The sequence below is a fragment of the Pleurodeles waltl genome, chromosome 7, assembly GCF_031143425.1.
Source record: "Pleurodeles waltl isolate 20211129_DDA chromosome 7, aPleWal1.hap1.20221129, whole genome shotgun sequence".
NCBI classification, from domain to species: Eukaryota; Metazoa; Chordata; class Amphibia; order Caudata; family Salamandridae; genus Pleurodeles; species Pleurodeles waltl.
In genome coordinates, this window is record NC_090446.1 from 295,850,137 (window position 1) to 295,870,246 (window position 20,110).

The following is a 20,110-nucleotide window of genomic DNA, read 5'->3' on the forward strand; positions in this document are numbered from 1 at the left end:
TGGAACAGATTGTTTTGGATTGGAGTGGGGCAGACTGGAGTGCAGCGGATTGAAGTGGGGCAGATTGCTTTGGACTAGAGTGGGGCAGATTGGAGTGGGGCGTATTCGAGTGGAACAGATTGTTTTGGAGTGTAGTGGGGCCGATTGTTTTGGATTAAAGTGGGGCAGATTGTTTTTTATTGGAGTGGGGCAGAATGTTTTGGATTACAGTGGGGCAGATTGTTTGGGGTTGGAGGGCAGCAGATTGGAGTGGGGCAGATTGTTTTGGATTGGACAGACTGGAGTAGAGTAGATTGTTTTGGATTGGAGTGGGCTGGATTAGAATGGGGTAAATGGGAGTGGGGCATATTGTTTTGGATTGGGGCAGACTGTTTAGGATTGGAATTAGGCAGATTTTTTTGGAGTGGTGTAGATTGTTTTGGATTGGAATGAGGCGAACTGGAGTGAGACATTAGATGGGTAGGTTGGGAGGAATGGAATGGGGTGGGTTGGAGTGGATTGGATTGGGGTGGGGTGGGCTGGGGAGGATTGGTGTGGCGTGAGGTGAGGAGAGGTGGGGTAGATTGTAGTGGGGCAGATTGTAGTGGGGTGGATTGGGGTGTACTGCACAGTTATGTTAAAGCATCATTTCAGAAATTACACACAATAAAGTAACAATGTTGCTTAATCGTCAACTTTCGAGAACAGCACCCACGAGCAAAAGCAAACATGAGTGCAAAGTGAGAAAAGACGATTTGGGAAAATAAAAGTAAGTACGCTATAAAAAATAAAGCTTTGCAATTTTGTTTGTCCTGCTGGGCACTTTTTTGTCAGTCACACACCTGTTTGCACGGCACTAGAAGTTAAAAGGAACAAAATAGTACCTCAATCACGTCAGGAGCAGCCAATGGACACTGATTAAGTTGAATCAATCAGTGCTTGGTCCCTGCCCCAGACAGTGGAACAGAAATGATGCCAGGCCACCAGTGACGACTTTCAAGTCTGTAAACCAGAGTGCCACACAAGCCAACAAACGGTAAGCAACAGGCGGGCAACAAGCCCTTTACTATGCACAACAAAGACTCAAAAGGGAGATACGTGCGTTTGCCCAAGCACTAGCAGGCTTAACCGTAAAAAATAATAATAATCCCTGTGTCCTTTTATAGGCGTGTGTCCTTTTATAGACGCGTGTGTGACTGTTTAATGCATGATCATGGCGACTTAATGACGCAAAGTTGTGTTTTTTTTTTCTTTTAAGCCATGCTGCATAGCATTACTGAAAAACATTGGCAAAGCCAATAATAGATCTCGAATGAGAGACCTAGTACTTTTGCCAGTGCTTGTTTAAGATGTTTAAGCTGTATGACCACGAGAACTGCAGTGAGCAAAATATAGAGATGCGGGAGGGAGAGAGGCTGTTTGCCTTTTACAAAGGAAATCACTAGGTGAATGGCGACGGTGAGGCTCGACGGGTGAGGAGAACCTGTTTACCAAGGCGCACTGTCTGCCGCTCACCCCCAGGGAGAGACAGTCGCCTTTTGTTACTCCCTTTCATTCCCCCCGGTGCCCTCTCATCACGGGGGGGGGGGGGGGGGGGGGGGGGGGAGGGCTCACCTGACACAATGCGCGAGTGTCTTCCACGGTGGAAACCCGCGGCAGGCGCCTCACTTGAAGCACCAAAGTTTTCTCCTCTCCGTCCTCCTTATTACTTTTATAAATATTTTATTCGCCTGCCTTCAAAGGGCGCGTTATGATGAAACCTAGGAGAGGGGCTAGCGCTGCGGGGAGGAGGGGTTATAAACAGGATTCAAAACGCGTCATTATACGGTAACGTTCAGCCAGCGAGCACTCTCTTGCTCGTGGCTGCTTCATGACGTCTCTCGTTATGTCCTCTGATCAAAGACTGCAGATATTATACCGGACAGTGAGCGACTCCCAGCTGACAAAGCACCCGCTGTTGTGTGTGTGACCGCCACCAGGTCAGCTTTCAGTATCACCTCCGTCGGCGCCCCCTGCTGGGTGAAGCGGAGCCTGCAGTACACATACAAACACATAGCGTTAGTGCACCACATGCTGTGGGCCTCCATTATCTTATACCGAAAACGCCGAGGCTGCACATTAACTCACCACATCTAGTGCTTTAGACACAGTACTGTACAATGCCTCCCACTGGTGGGAGCAAGCACAGAATGACTCAAGAGATGACCATAGGAATCGTCCATCATTATTTTGTCTCAATCTGGCACATTAATTAACTCACCGCAGCTGTTACTAATGCACTATATCATAAGGTGCCATCTAGCGGAGGAAGTACACACCGCAGGTCATGATTTTAAGTGTCGGGGCCTCGTGCACCACACCCAGCTCTTCTCACAGATGGCATACTACATACAACCTTACACTTCCCTGGCACAACTACAGGGGCACCTCTCAGTGATCCAGGCAGTTTGGGTCCTAAAATGGCAAAAGTTGTGCACCATACAAAAGCTAGCTAGCAAAACTTGTACACTGTGGCGTGTGCCCCCAGCAGATGAGGAAAATCAACTCAAAGACATGTAAACAAACAGTTGCATCGACATCGGCACCGTTACCTACAATGCCCTTGAACTCACTGTAGCTAGGGGTAATGCACCATAACTGGGTTCATGGTGCCTTGCTCTGGGAAAAGCAGAGACTGTTGGGCATTCGAAGTGCCCACATCTAACCTCAGCATATTGTGCCTCCTCCCGCGCTGGAAAAACAGAATGAAGGACACACGAGCTCAACACTGCTAGCAGCCCGACATTGATTTCAGGATTGCCATGCCTCACTCTGGCAAAAGCAAAGCCTGCTGGATATGTGCACTCTCGACAGTTAATCCATAAGCACCACAATATATGGTTCCCTCCCTTTGGGGCAAGCAGAGGTGACGGTAAATGCTATCACTTGTTTTAAATACCGAGAAACTCTTGAATTATGTGGCAGGAGAGCCCAAATTATGTGGCAGAGCTGGCTTATATGAGGCAAGAAAAGACACGTTATGTTGCATATTGTGGCACATGTTGTGATAGTATTACCTCATTAAAAAAAAAAAAAAAAAAACGATTTAACGCGATCTGAGCAAAGGTTTCACCTCATTAGTTCTAGCTGACACCGAAATACAGCAATAAGCAATAGACAGGTGACCAGTATTCACTTGTTTTACATACCGAGAAATTCTGGAATTATGTGGCAGGAGAGCCCAAATGATGTGGCAGAGCTGGCTTTTATGAGGAAAGAAAAGACACGTTATGCGGCATATTGTGGCACATGTTGTGATAGTATTACCTCATTAAAAAAAAAAAAAATCAACTATTCAACGCGATCTGAGCAAAGGTTTCACCTCATTAGTACCAGCGGACACCGAAATACAGCAACAAGCAATTGACAGGGTCTTCCACTGTGCGCCAGAAAGTGTTGCCGTTATATTTTAGTAACTTTTGATCGGTTTGAGCTGGAAACATTTTTTGTTCGATATATTATGTGGCAAATGCGACAAATTCAGAATTATGCTTAACACGCTGCAGCTGCTGCAACATGTTGCAGTGGCCCAGACAAGACCACAATGGGCCTTCCCCTGTGTGAAGCATCCACTGCAAAACTTGTGAACTCTCCGCAGCAAGCAGTTATGTGCCATTACCTACGGAGCCAGCCAGTGGGCATTGCAGCATGCATACATGCACCTTTACGTATGATGCCTGCTATTAAGGGACGCAGAGGCTACAGGGCGTGCTATCACTCTCTACACCATGGGTACTCGCAAACATTTCTCAGGGGCCAAAAAGTTTGGTCTGTGATGTGCCTGGGGGCTGCATTGATGCCAGGGCAGTGGTGGTTGGGTGGGGTGGTTAGGGGGATTGGTGGCAAGGTAGGTGTAGGGGAAACAAAGGATATACATTTAGTGGCTGAAATAAACAATGGGAAACCAAAAAACCTGGAATTAATCCCAGTTTACCTACTTTTCCAAATTGTGTGATCCTGGGCAATTGTTTAATCTCACTTTCCCTCCTTTTTCTGCATTATCACATTAAAGAGGACCTCAAAATACATGATTCATGATGTGCGCTGCACAAAACCTGCTTATATGTTTGATTTATTAAACTATAATTTTGTTCATGGATGATAGGAACCCAGGCCACCCATAAAGTGCACGTACCAAGTGACTTGCCTCTTTAATTTACTATTGGTGGTGTAAGGGGAAGAATTAATGTTTCCAAATGTATGCTTTAAAATGAATACTTCTCAATGCACTGATAAAATAAATTGTACTAAGGCGAAAAGATTCTGCATGTTAACTAAATACACTTTTTTTAATTTTGAAGAGACTGTCTTAGTTTTACACTTATGCTGCAAGATGTCTTTAAAAATGAAGGCGTTTCTAAAGTTAAGTGACGGAGTCCCTAGTTACTTCCTTTCTTTAACACCAATTAAGTTTGAACTAAATGATTGTGTGTCTATTTAATATTTTTATTGTTAGTGCGGTGGAGTAAAACAGCTGCCCAGTGCTCCTGTTGCCCAAGGGGCCGCATGTAAAGGTCCAAGGGGCCGCATGAGGCCCGCAGGCCGTACTTTAAGTATCCAGGCTCTACACAATCACTTACAGTGCCTTCCACTGTGAGAAGCAGATACAGCAAAACTTGTGAGCTCACTATAGCTAGACATTGTGCACCAATATCCACAGATCCTGCTACTGGTAAACAGAGACTGTTGGAGACATGAACTCTCGCATCTAAGCACCTTACCCCATGACGCCTACCAATGAGGGAAGCTGAGACTGCAGGGAACGCATACATACTGCAACTAGTACTTGTGTACTACACTCAGGGAGAACTGGAATTATATGGCACAGGATAACCAAAAGTAGACAGCAAGGTTGACTCAACTATGCAGTAAGAATGCCTTTTCAACAGCATCGCAGAGTGGCTGGCATGCCATGTTTCCTTGTAGCACCATATTTTGCATGTGAGTTAGAAACTAGATTTGGTGGTGAAAGAGTCGTTAGAGAGGCAGGGACCACAATTCAGCGTGACCATGTGTAACTCGTGTATTTTGGGGTGCAGAAGCCAGAGAGAACAATTGCAGAACATGGAAGAGAACTTGGAGGTTCAAGCTGAAGAGTGGTCTTGCAGTCATTTTGTGTGATTACTTAAGCATTTTCAAACAGCAACAAGAATCTATCTAGGGAGAGTATTGTGAATGCTGAGTTCACAGAGCACACTAGAATTTTACATGAACTTATCACTCATACATGCACACAGTGTCATCAAAACGATATAAAGGGCAAAAATACCTGGAATATACCAGGCAACAGAAGCCAAGCAACAGATACATGTGCACCACTAACAAAACAAAGAAATAATGCCCTTCAGCGCGCAGGTCCATGTACATAATACTCTACACCAGTGGTTCCAACCTCTGGTCTGGGGACACTTGGGGGTCCGTGAAGGCTCCTCAGTGGGTCCGCGACTGCTTAGAAAATTAAATAATATTAACATATTAGGTCCCAGCTTCAGTAATGATTCAGTAGGGGGCTCCCCGGATTCCAACAATGATTCAGTGGGGGTGCCGGGGACCAGTAATGATAAATTGGGGGTCCACAGAAGTCAAAAGGTTGGGAACCACTGCTCTGCACACAACCACACTAGGATCCTGCCGAAAACTGCCCAGTACAATCCAATTCCAAACATTAAAACACTAGTCCGTATCAACCTCTCTGTGCACTATCCACCCTGATTCACCTTTGAACAACAGGAAATACAGCCAAATAGAAAGTAACTGACCTCTTCAACGCAGGTCAGTGAGCATCCTGGACCTGTAAAGGTCACCTAGGTTCAGGAAGTATTGCAGCACCACAGAGTGTGAAAGAAGCTCTATGCAAATGCAATAAGTAACAAGTGCTAGATGGCTGTCTAACAATAGCAAGACTGAACCTATCAGAAGGGGTTCACATCTGTAAGTCTCCTCATCTCTGGAGGGATCCACATGCATTATAAAGAAACTGGATGATGGCTGCCGGATGGATTCCACACCTATATAGGGACAAATGCATATTTTGAGCAGATTGATGCATCTTAATACCCAAGGGGATCATTGTAGGCAGTGAGTATAGTCTATTTTTTTTTAGCCTTCTGATTTTGTTATAATTATACATACAATGTACATGGGCTTTCATTGAGTTCTGTTCATCCATTGGTCTGTTATTGTGTCATTCAAATTTTTCTTCTGCCCACCACAGCATAGAAGCACAGGTCAGCCCATTCTGCTCTTTCACAAAGAACACATCTGCACACAAAGGAGCTCCATCCAGTTGCAGCAGCTGCAACGACAATACGTGTTTTTAGACTGAAAAATATTTTTTGCGTTTAGCCGCAGTTGAGTTTTTAGATTAAGGAGGCCGCCCATCTTCCCCCTATACTATTTTGCAAAAACCATGACAAAACAAGCATTGGCAAAGACCGAAGACTAACAGGCATAGCCTACGTTATTGACTGTGCTAATGTTTATTTAAAGTAAGACAGCAGGCGGTCATGCAATAAAATGTGATTGGGATACTTGGCTGTTTGAGAGCACAGAAGTAACTTTTCAGAAAAAGAATGGGTGCATCACTGGAACACCTCCTGCCTGAGCAGTGCGAGGCTAAAAGGCCAACAGAAATTTGAAAGACCTGTGTCCCACACGAAATAAGGGAATAGTTGTACTCTGAGAATAAACACGAATGTGAAATCTGTGATGTCCGTGGTATCGCAGTATTAAGAGAAATATGTCAGCTAGACACCCTGCAAGCTCCCCATATATATATGTCTTTGCAATAGCTTTAGTAAGTAAGAAAGAGACATTCCTCTTAACCGCAGAGAGCTCGATCTCTCCAAGTGCGTTGCCAGTACTCAACTAGAAATGTCTGCCTCGCGCCCCTGTGTTTGTGCATCCGCCCCGCTTGTTTGCTGCCCGTGAAAAGGATGCGCCATTCATGCTATGCAAATAAAAACACATGTGACTTTTGTGGTCGGCCACGTGCCAGTTGCTCCTGTCTCCTGATGCACACTCAGTACGGACCACGCTGGCAGCTTGCAGCCTGCCCAATGTCAGACTACGAACAGCAGTGCTTCTCACTACGGACGTCAATCCATGCACTCTTTTATTTACCCTTTTCTCTAAGGGGTCACCTAGGCCGCAGCATAGGATAAACGAAGGCCCAGGAGCCCTGTGCACTTCACCATCATCCCTTTAATCAAGCCCATATTTTTTTTCTTACATCGATGTCTCTAAAAGTAATACTTGCAATTTTGTGTTTTCGCTCCTTTATGTCTTATGGCCTCTTTTAAACCCCACGTTTATTCGCCTAATAAGAACAGGTCTCAGTTTCATTCATCTCCATCATCTTTCCTTGTGCTCCAGAGTGGATACCCACCAGGCTCACCTACAGCCACATTTTTCCTCAGAGCCCTTCTCAAGTTCAATTTCTGCTCTGTAAAATGTAATTCACGTATTTTCTTCATTTTTCCCATTGACTTGTACTTTTTCTGCTGTGTTTCTTCCTCACATTATTACGTTCCTTGTCTTCTTGTCGTGTTTGTCTCGTGTCATTTCTCTCTTTGGATATTCTCTTGAATATGAGCATGACTTGTCAATTCTCTTGTCACCTCTGTTGATTCCTCCCTCTGCACCTGACCTCAGTCCACTTCCTACCTGTCCTGTCTTTCCGTGTATTTATCCCAAGTGCCCCACCAAGATTTCTAGTGCTCGGGTTGGTCAAATGGTTCTTACTTTTAGCACCTGTTCTCTTTAATATTTGCCTCTTTTCGCTCCGCTCCCCCTTCACTTTTTGCTGAAATTGGAATATACCCCTTCCTGGGCCTTCTTACCCCTCCCTTTTTCTCCATTCACTTTTTTTGTGCTGTCACCGTGGATCAGTCTTACCTGTGACCTGCCTTGTCTTATTATGTTGAGTTATGGGTCCTTTATTTTCCCTCTCCTTCAGAGCTCTCCATTCTTCTTCTCCTGTATATTACTTCTTTCTCTAAGCTCTCATTCCTTGCTCCAAACCATTAATCTTGTCAGTCCTCCTGGGACTGATACGATCTGGGATCCTTCTGGTACCTTTAAACAGATCTTACCTGAACTAAAACACCTGCACCCGGCAGCTTGAACCCCGAACCATTCTTGAAGTCATCACCAGTAACATTGCTCTGTCTCGTGTTGACTTGAAAGAGCTGTGTCAATGCTGCACATTACTGACCCATTGTACTCCGAGACACCCGTGGACCAGACAGCAATCCTGGCTTGCAGCACATTGGCACTCCAGCACCAAAGCGCCATTAAAGGAATTTGAAATACATGGTCTGTTATTAAGACAGGGAACTATTATTCTGGCGAGTGTCTTTCAACAGGGGAATCTAGTCTCTGTCAGCCAACTCTAGCACTTGGCAGTCTGACCAGTGACAGGCTTCTTCAGGTGATCTGCCCATCCTCATTCTGACTTGTGAGGCTCCTCAATTCATGCCTGAGAACTGGTCTCTTTTTTTTTTTAAAAGGGCTGTTTTTTTGCAGTACTGTGGTTTTAGTATCGACCTGCCAAAGTATTGTATCCATGAGATCGCATGCCAATATCGATGCGTGGTAAGTTTGTACCGAGAAGAATAGATTTACAGTTCTTAACTCCACATCTACGTACCTTGACAATATGTTGGTAGTAAATATTGTGGATACGATATTTTGGCACGTTGATATTATGACTGCGGTATTGTGGTAAAATATATGTTTCATGGGTCTTCTATCGAGTTTATTTCCTAGTATGCCGCGTACAACGCTAGAGGCCACCATCTTTGCTCCTCAGGCTCTTCTAATGGTGGTCCTGTCACATGGGTAACAAACGTTGCATCATTCTCCCTCTGAATGCTGATGCGGCAGAGGGTCCCGGATGCATATGGTGGAGGTCAAACAGAAATGGCTTAAACCACAACCTGCGTTGTTTCTTATTGCATCCCAGCACGGGGCTAAGAGGAAATTAGAGGCAGCAAGCTGTTTGCAAGTTGCGTTTGCCAGATCAAAGAGTCCCCAACTGGCACAAATCTAATCTCTGAGAGAGAGAAAACCATGGGTGTTAGTTGTTGCCAAGAACCCATGGGGTGCGTTAGCATACATGGGGAGTGATGAGATATCTGTCAGGCGGTGCAAGTTCATCAGATTCACATTACGCGTTAAACTTCATAGGTAAGTAGTTAAAGAAAATCAGTAATAAAAACAACAACAAAAACTTAAAAGAAAAATATCTACAAAGTGGGGTTTTGTCTAAAACTAAACTCAGACACAGAGCAGTATTAAAGTTAGGAAATAAAGGTAAAGATATATTGGTAGAAGAAAAGAAAGAAGGCAAATAGGGAATAGAAGAAATGCAAAATCGAGAGAGAAAAGAAAAGAAACGAAATGAATGCAGGGGAGCGTGTAAAACACAAGCCTTCTTTCATGTAATGCATGTACTTATGTTAAGAAGCTATCATTGGCTGAAAAGGTACAAATGGAAGTGCAACTGTTCATGTAATTAATCAACTCTTCCCTAGTACCTTGGTGGAAAAAGCCTCCGTGGCATGTCTGGTAACTCACAGAGGCTGAAATGGTGTTACGTGTGGTGTTGGTACTCTGGCAACGGGACACCTTCCCGTACACCGCCTTTCTCTGAATTCTCACATATTATGTACACATAATGTAGCTGGCAATGGCATATGTCACTCAGAATGCCCTGCATTTCTGTCTGTAGGCTCCCGGAGTACACGCAGACCAAGGCACCGACAGTCTGTGAGTCAGCAAGAAGCTCTATGGGGATTGCTGTTGGCCTAGTTTGTTTTGGGCCACACCAAGATTTCGGGTGCTCGGTGGTCAAGTGATGCTTTCTTTTAACCTCTGTTCTCCTTCATGTTTGCCTCTATTCCTCCCATGGGTGCCCCGCTCCTCCCCTTCACTTTTTGCTGTGATTGGAATACACCCCCTGATCTTCTTGCCCAGCTCTTCCTCTCTATTCAACTTCTTCCGTGTAATACTTTTTTGTCTAAGTTCTCGTTTCTGATCCTAAACCATTCATCTTGTCAGTCCTTCTGGGATTGATAAAATCTGGGATCCTTCTGGTAACTTTAAACAAATGTTACCTGCTTTAATCTGCAAGGTCAGACTCCCTCCGTCTCCCCTTTTTGTGATGCAGATAACAAAAATCTACTGACACAGCCAGGTTACTACCAACCCAAAGGAGCGGCACAATTTATCTTGTTTGCATTATGGCCATAGGCACCCTTGGTACGACACTGGAATTACACATTAATACAGTAGGTTGAGAAATCTGCTCTGTATATTGGCCTCAAAGTGCTAACAACTCTTTAGGAAGAGTAGTCAGAGCAGGTAACAATGTTATTAAGAACCACTGCAGGGATGAAAGAGCAGTGTCGAGGTGCCTTGGCTAGCCCATACCACGAATGGACTCACATACAGACACAAAGAATGTCATGTGGCATTCAGGGCTTACTCTTCAGTCTCAGGCCTCAGTAGCAGATCCGGCTTCTCAGCACTAGGAGCTGTGAGTACACAGCTCGAACTGTCTGATGGGAGGGTGATGATTAACCACATGTAAGAACAGGACAGGTCGGTGTAAAAAACATTTTAGATCAAATTTGGTAAAGTTCGAGGGGCAGATATGCAATGTGATCGGATTATGTTTGCTGGAACGCACCAAACACAAGAGCTTTGGCAGTGAGTGCAGCAAAGGAGCGCGAGGCTTGGGTAAATGACAGCTACCACTTCAGCATGTGCAATGACACTAACTCAACAATTTCATCTACCTTATCAATTCCACATCTAGACGTTTCGTACTACAGTTGCATTGTTATAAGACAGTACAATAAACCAACATAATTGTCATAGACCTGAAGAGAGTCAACTTCAAACACGACAAATGCCAGGAGCACATTCGTTGTGGCTGAAACTTAGCTGTCAATAGAAGCGAATGAGGAACATGATTTGGGCTATGTGGGTGGCAGGAGTGACAGTATAGAGGGTTTAAAGATTAATAGGTTGGGATTCTCTTTACAAAGTCAAAGGATTGGAGCTAAGGGAAGTGGAAGGAATAAAGTTACACTTCAAAAGGGTAGGATATATGGGGTTCAGGTATTAGAGCTCCGTGACGGGCTTGTGTGTTACAGAATGACAGGTATAATTACAAAATGGGAAGATGAATTACGAAAGGGAGACTGAATTACACAATGCATATGTGCAGTGCTCAATTTTTTAAAACATAACCAACGCCCTCATTACGAGGCTGGCGGTGTTGAGACCGCCGTTTTATGAGTTGTGGGGTTTGGCTGAAGCCAAACCTCCACAACCCCACCTGGCACCGCCGCGGCCAGTGGTGACCTCCTCCAATTCGGCGGCAGGCCTCAGGCCGCCGTCTGGATTATGAGGTTGCACACCACCAGGCTTTGCGTGGAGGTCACCCTGCCACGAAAAGCCTGGCGGTGACGCACCTAGCGACAGGAATCTTCATTCCTGTCACTGGCACACACATGTCAGCACGCATGCCCACACACACCCCCACCCGTCCTGTCACAGGCACCCCCCTTCACGCATGCAAGCATTCACACACACAGCCATTCAACATACGCATACATGCGCTCAGAGACACCCACTCACTCGCATTCATCCATACAGACACCCCCATACACGCACACACACGCACTCAAACACACCATAGATAACCCTTCCCCCCCCTTTTGGACGCCCACCTACCTCTTCCACTGAAGAGGACGTCCGGGAAGGGATGGGTCCTGGCAGTCTTCCCTCTACGCACCACCACACCAGCAGGACACCACCAAGCCGTATTACAGCTCATAATATGGAGGATGGAGTCATGCTGGCTTGGCAGTGCCGGCGAGGGAACAGCCTCTGCACCGCCGACTGCCAGAACGAATTGTGGCTGCTTTCTGCCTCAAAAATGGCGGTGAGCAGCCACCACTCGTAATTTGGCGGTCTACTGACCGCCAGCAGTGGCGGTCGAATGGTGGGTTTGGCTTTGGCGGTCCATGGAAGGCGTAATGAAGGCCTAAATAAGTACATGAGGCAAATGTTTTTTGTACACTGTCAAATGTTTAATTTTCCAAATACTAATGCCCTCTTGTCTTTGGTCCACCCCATGCCACTGCTTTCTCCATCATAAACTTACTATCTCTTAATCTCACACATGCATGTTTTTTGTTGTGACTCCTTCTCCCCTTGTCACAAATTCTCTATCTTTTGTTGTTTCATTTTTCTTCATTTCCTGCCTTTCTATCTCTAACTTTGTGCCAAAATCTGATGTAAAGTGACCCAGGTCCCCAAAAATGGGTGTCACCGTCCACAGTCAGCACAAATTAAGTTCTGAGGGTGTGTTTATATGTTAGCTACGGAACTAGGGATGTAAGTTAGAGAATGAAATCTATATTACAGAACATAATTTGTGAGTTTTGGAATGGTAGATGGGAGTTACAATGGGTTAGTAGTGAAAGTTACAGAATAGGTTAGGTCTTTGCAAATGAATATAGAGAAGCAACAGAACAAGGCATAAGAGAATGTACGAAGCAGGGCGAAGGGAGTAATTTAGCGATTGGAACAACACAAACAGGAAAGGGAACTTATTGAATGAAAATTTAAGTTGCATTAGAGGTTATGTGAGTTACAGAATAGGTTGAAGAAAAGTTACATAATGAGTTGAGGGGGGCTACAGAATAGCGAGCGGAGATGGAAGCTGCCGAATGGGAGTTACAGAAATTATAGAGTAGAAGAACAGACATTTTGTGTGGTGGGTGTTATAATGCAGAGCGATGGAAGTTGCAGACTGGGGTAAAGGACTAGCAAAGTGCATGGATGAGAGTTACACAGTGATGAGGGAAAAGAGGTTGTGTTACAGAGCAGAGGTAGAATTACAGTGTCGAAGGAAATGGGGGATACAAATTGAATGACGAGAGTTAAAGGCTCGAAGGATTTACTGATTGGAAATGGACATGAATTACTGAATTGGATAATGAAGTTACAGAAAAAGGGGTGAGTGTTACAAAATTATGGAATGGGAATAGAACTATGGTGACTCGGAACTGCAGATTGGGAGGATTTAAAATACTAAACTGAGCATGTGAGTTTTAGTGTTGGGTAAAGTGACTTGCAGAATGGTTAAAGATACAAATTGGTGTGGATGTAAGTTATAGTTTAAGGCTGTGGTTTACAGACTAGAAGTTGCGACAGTCACAGAATGTGTTATTTAAGTTACGAAATATGAGTGGGTACTACACAATAATGGGGGCTGGGTTTCTGAATGAGAAAGTGGAGCTACAAATGTAAACTGAAGACTAGGTGCAGCCAAACCAATAAACTTGATTAATTTTTAAAATAGAATACGAATTTTCTTTAAAATGTGAACAGACCTATTCTAATGAGAAAACAGAAGCCTTTAGTTGCATATTATGACTTAGAAAAAGATAAGGTGAATTATACAATATAATTTTATTAGAAAACGATGTAATACTCATTTGCATATCATCTGTCTTGAATAACTTGAGTGCTGTATCTTAAAATATTATACTTGATTTCATTTAAAGATTCATTCCTGTAGTGTAAATAAGGCAGGCACTTTTTCATAATGCTGAATAAATAACAATTAGCGAGAAAAGAACAGCCGAGCAAAACAGAGTAGAACTTCTTGTGTTCAACGAGTGTATAAATAACAAAATGTTAAAATTATAATTAATGAGAGAGAGAATGCAGAAATTCTTAACAAGTTTTCTTTCTTTGAATGCCCTTTAAGTGTTGGGTTCACAGATGTGCCATCATAAGTCATTGTGCATGGGATGTTGCTTACTAATGGGAATGCGAGGAAATAACTTGTGTTAATTAACATAAATAGAGAGCCACACCCAAATGGGATTCAGAGAGTGATTTTAAGTGCATTTTTGGCCAGACTTCAATGTTTCCTTTTTAAATAATCGATCAAATCCCACTTAGCAGAGGGTGGTTGTAATAAGGCACATATTGTGCCAATAAGGAAAAAAAGAAGCTAGTCGCAACCTACTACCTTAAGAAGGCTCCTAAGTCCATCATTACAGCAAAGCTGGTAATATACTCTTGCAATGCACAATTAGCATGGTTAATAGGAAGCTCTAGTCAGATAGATACTCCACTCCACCCATATACCGTTGCCTCAATTCCTATTTACATGAAGTTTTATTCTGAGTTTATGGACATGAATTTACATCTGTTGTTCTTCTCATGTGTAGGCATTTTGGTTCCTCTCTCATGCTCACTTAGTGCCCCTGAAAGTCATTAGCACCTCTCTTCCATCTTTCACACTATGCATTAATTGGGACTCTCCTTTCTGTCCTACCTTGCATGACCTCTCACCCTCTATGCTGCAGTTTAGCCTCCACTCTTCTTCCCTCTATTAATTCAGTGAAAGATAAAGAGCTGGTAATCTAAATCAAACTATAGTTACGTTTAAATAGTCTGACAATGGAATAAGGTCGACCTAGAGGCAATAATAAAAACACTTAATAATGGAAAACCTATTTTGGGGACCATAGTTGAAGATGTTGAAACAGCAAACTCTTCATAGTTAAATGGAGTGGGCAAAATACACGCTCCCAGAGTCAAGTGATGAGTTTAAAAAGAGTTAAATGAGCTCCATGCTTTACTCATGAGCTGATGGAGGCAAAAACTATGCAAACTTGAACGGTAGTAGGAAAAGAAATATGACAAGCCTGCTAAAACAGATTTAAGCAGGGTATGTTGGAGTAAAAAACATATGGACTGTAAAGAACACCTATTACACAACTAAAGTATCTGAAGAAACCAAAAATACAGAAAGAGGTCTTTAAATTGGTAAAAGACCTCTGTCTGCTGCATCTAATGGTAAAATCTCTACTCAAGATGGCTTCCAAAACGTTATGTGCTTTATTTGGAGATGGATGAGCGACAATCACCTAAACCTGAATGCAGAAAAACAGAGGCACAGTCACTAACAACAGGCTTGACATCTGGAGCAACTACTACTGATACTTGGAAATGGGTCACCTTCTGACCCCACAAACGCTGCAAAAAGTCTGGGTCTGGAATGGTATACTGGTCTTTGAATGAAACCTCATGTTATCATGATGGTTTCCAAATTTATGTTTTTTTGCTGATATTGATTAGGAAGCTTGTGTTATGTTTCTCGGTAGAAGAACGTAAAATGGTAGCAATAATTAGCTGGAGGTTGGACTGAGCCAATATTTGGGTCTGCCTAAAGGCGACCTTTCTAGACTGCAAGCAGTTGGAAATGCGGTTAAAGATCTCATATGTTACACTTCTGGGGAAACAGTCACATTAGCTACCTGTGAATCAAAGTATCCAGTTTAAAATATTCTGGCTAACTTTTAAAGCTATGTATATGTTGCATTCTTTATAGCAAAGTGCATTAGAGTGTGTGCATCTACTCACTCTCTGCGCCCCTCCTTGCCCAATTATTTGGTGATTCTAAAGTATGCAATAATAGGTGCAGGGGCGAAGCTTTTCTGTGCAGGGAGCTCACTGTAGAACTCCAATCCAGATTAGATTTGCGCTGCGACTGCGTTTAAATCTTTCAGAAAGCGCTTCAAACTTGGCTTTTCAAGCAGGCATATTTATGTTGATTATTAGATGAATTCTGCGTGCGCGCTGGGCATTTATGACACACACGTGCAGAGTAAGTACAAGAGATATTGGGGCCTATTCACAATAGCATTGTGGAGGAGGGTGTAAAGTTCTATTCCTATAGTACTGTTTTACTTATTCTTACACTCATTCATGAATTGGTCCTAATTCGCCTAAAATGGGGAGAAAATGAAAATATACCAGGAATTTTCATATACAGTTAGAACAAATATGCATAAGTGTGCCCTTTGTCTCCATTTACTTACAGGAAGTTGGATGTCCACATTCACAAAGCCATGCAATAGTGCGTAAAAGACCACTCCTGCACTACTACTTCCCGCACTCAGAAACGCTTTCGGAACTCAGCTCCCATATTGTCTAATAAAATGTGCTTCACGTTAATAAAATACACAGGTATAGTTAGCACATGAAGCATTGTGTCTAATAATCACAAACTTGCTTGATGGTTACAAAAGACGTACACAAAGAAACACAAGCACACTAGTACAGTACAGTACGGTTGGGATGATAAAGCACTCACACACTAGCGTAGTTCCCAAAACTCCCTGTTTTTTTAAACTTATAATCAGTTTAACGGCTGGCAATCAAACACATTACATGAAAAGTGACATGATAAGAAGTTCATCCATGAACTGGGCGATCTTACAGGCCATGACTCAGCTGCATCAAGCATTCTGATGGATTGGCCTGCTATGGCAATGACATATGTAACAGTATGATGGAGCAATGCCCTTGATAAATTCAACACGATGCTCACCACTTTATAAAGCTGTTACTATATTTCCATTTGTGACATGGAGGGTGTAATCAGGTTCCACTCTCAGTGATCGACAGGGCACTATGAAGAACAACCGGTGGTTGCCTATTTACAAGTCAGGTCAGTGACTTGTGGGTCACTCACAGGTAACTGCAGAAAAAAAACATTCTAGAGAGGTTTACATAGGAACCTGGAAGGAGACACAAGGTCGATGTCCCATGGGCTCCTCACATAAGTCATTCAGATCCTACAGTTCAGGGATGGAGAACAACTGCTGTAAACACACTATTGGTCTAAGTAACAACTCCCAGTTCAAGACTCCAGCGCAAGTCATTAATATAACAGGGCTTTCATGTGTTCATAGTTCATGTGTCAGCAGCCATCCAATCTGTAGACACTGAAGTGCAACACAACAGAAAAAAATGTTTAGGAATCAGGGAACCTCCAGGCAGTAGTGGTTGAAGGTGGCATGTTTTGAGGGAGGACTGATGTTGTACTCATGAGTGGTAGCTCCAGACCGAATAACAGACACTCGTACCCGGCTGGTGAACTTCGATCATTATCTTTTATCCCATGAAACATGGGTGACTGCAAGTTATCACCAGATAAACAATGGCAAAACAGAGGTACTCTCAGTGTGCAGAATGGCTCAGCATTTCAACCATAGTTTGTTCGAAGGGTTCTTGACGCTCCAGTCCCTTGGTTTCGTCACGCACCTGAAGCTGCTCCCACTGCTACGTTCCAACGTTTGCTCTTAAGCCTTACCCTGCTCCATCCTATTTATTCCAGTTTGCCTTTTCACTTTTCACTCTAGTGGCTCCCTAAAATCCTAGTTGTATGCTTACTAACATAGGCGTATAATTCAACATTTTAAATACTATTATATCCAATGGAAGAAGCCCAAAAAGGAATCCATGCTAATCATAAATAACTTATGCACAATGGTGTTCTGTGCCTTCAAAATGTGGCCTGGGAGTCCCTGTATTAAATTAAACTGGTAAATAGGTGCAGCCAGATCTGAACTGGTGGTTGCAGGTGGGGCCCTCCAGTACTCATTGTTGGGACCAACATGTATTTTCCCGCAAACTAGTACAGGGGGAAAGAAGGAGGGAGTGAAAGATGGATAAACAGTGATGAAGAAAGCAAACAGGGATAAAAAAAAGAACCCAAAAGAGTAAGATAAAGGGGAAAGGAGTATTTAGTGGTGGAAGAAAGAGGCATGAGATGGTATCAAGAATGGAGACTTAGTATTTGGTACCCGCAACAATTGATAGAGCCAATTGCGTGGTTCTAAAGAAAGCTTACGGCCCCAATGAACCTCCGAGAGAAACTGTGTTTGTATTCATTTGCCTTGTGGAAACATCCTCCCATCGCTTCCATCAGCCCAAACCTCTGTATTGGAAGAGACATCTCCATGTCTTTTTGTCTCAGTAATTTTTCCTCTGCACTGCGGTGTGACATGCCTAAGCCAGGAACAGAACCCGTCCACAGGCGAGCACAAAGTTCACACTGTGGCTCCGACTTTTAAGATTCTGGTTGGTTCACACAATTCCTCCTTGATGATGGATTTTGTGCCCTGGTGCCAAGTTTACTGTATGAGCCCATGCTGTCAGAATAAGATGGCAGGAAGAAGAAAGCACCAAGTGTATCTGTAAAGTCTTTCAAGTGGTGTCAAAGCCAACAGGGTAGTGGAGGTTTTGGTACTGGTGAGTGAAAGAGAAGTAGTTTGTTCTCTTCTTGAGCTTTCAAGCCCGAGGTTTAGGAACACGATGCTCAGGGTGACTAAGGACAAGCCCACGGGTAGCCAGGGAACCCAAAGCTGCCATACTGTTTGATTCAGTGCCTGGCCTGACATGAATTTGTTATCATTACTTCTTGCTTGGCTTTGGTCTTTCGCTCTGACTACGAAGGAGAATATCCCTTCTGGTGCACCGATTTTGAGGCAGAGACATCCTGTGAAAGAGCTGCAGAGTTGGGAATAATACTTTTATGCAAAGCTGCGTATACCTTACTTCACAATATTGTGGTAGTTAATCTTTCGGCTACAGTATGCTTGTAGCACAATATTTTTCTACACAATATTCTGATGTAAACCCTATAGTGCGCCTTCCAGAGGGAATCTCGGAGGATTAGGCACTTGCTGTCTTGCTTTCCTTTACTCCCTGCAGTTTGGCCTTCAGCTTCCATCGGCCTCCTGTGGCCCGCATCACCCAGAAGTATGGATATTTCCAACCAGCTAGAGTGTGCGTTCTCCTGCTCTCTGCAGGGCAGCTTCTCATTTTTTTGCATTAAAAAACACTTACGGGTCGGGAAAGAGCTCAGTTATTCTGTGACACAAAAATAATGGCTTATAGGACTGGCTCTTTTATTGGCTGCACAAAAATAATGGCTAGTAGGACTGGTTGGTTTATTGGCCCGTGTCACACAAAACTAATTGCTAATAGGACTCTGTCTGAACTAATGTCAGAAAGAACCTTCTTGTGACATACGGTGTTGATACTTTTCACACGAACTCGTGGAGTTTTGATCTACACATGAGGGGGGCACTTCTCTGCATTAATACAACCATGACATTGTCACAAACCATCCAACACGTCACACTTTTATAATATGGATAACTGCAGTGCATAGCTGCACAAAGCAGCATTTTTTCCCTTAGTTTGTGTTTTATAGCATGGCAGGAATAAATACTTTTTAATACATGCATGCATTATATTTTAATTGTAGAATTGTGTATTGCCTCAAATATTGACTGCATTGCAGTGGCAAGTAGGCAGTCATCTATGAGTACTTTATATATAAACCATTAATTGTGTATTGTATATTTGCATAAAAAGTATTGCATTATTGTAAAGATGGCACCTCTGAGAGCAGAGGGGGGTATCATAAAAAGAAAAGGGACAGCCCTTCCTAGTATCAACGCACCTTTTCAATGCTAATCAGTTCTCCAACTATCTGGTTAGGGCTGCTCCCTGCTTTGTCGGTTCAAAGGAAGGGGTGTTGTGTGTCGAAAGCCAGTTATCTTGATTGGAACCACTCACAATTAACAAATGAGTGGTCTATCTTGAGATCTATTCCATTGACTATCAGGCACATATGTCTGGGGTGTAGAACCATAATATCTTTGCCAGAATATCGCCTGACATACAAAGTTTGGCCAAAGTATTGTTTGCAAAAATATCCCATCGGAGTTAATACTAGAAAATCTACACTCATTGTGAGTATATTTTTGAAAATTTAGGGCGCAATATTGACGACGAAATTGTAATCCGACACACAGCCTAATTCGGAGATCTTGTGGGTTATAATTAGCACCAACATTTGATGATTCTGCTCCCGCAGTCATCGTTTCAGAGAGTAGCACGCAAGGTATATAGAGGATGGGGGGGCAGGGACTCTCTAGTTTCAGATTAAAGGTCAGATTGTTGCTTCTTTGCTCTTTCCAGGCTGATGTACATCGGTAACCTTTTTTTCATTAATCAATGCAAATTCCTACCCAGGAACTCAACAGCGTACCTTAGTGAATAATCTTTCAGGCATGAGGTGGGGGCCGTGTGCTCCTTCATGTCTCTGCTTCACTTATCAAAGACGACAGGGATTTAGCATTTAATTTCCTCATTCAGCCACTTACTTTCTTTTTTTCTCTCTCTCTTGCCCTTGTGT

At 43.3% G+C, this 20,110-nt stretch overlaps 1 protein-coding gene across 13 annotated transcripts in view; it reads left to right on the forward strand.

The window, feature by feature from the left end:
* The window catches only part of EPB41L1 (erythrocyte membrane protein band 4.1 like 1), a 458,763-nt gene that overhangs the window by 236,446 nt on the left and 202,207 nt on the right, over positions 1–20,110 (forward strand). The gene's annotated exons all lie outside the window — the stretch shown is intronic.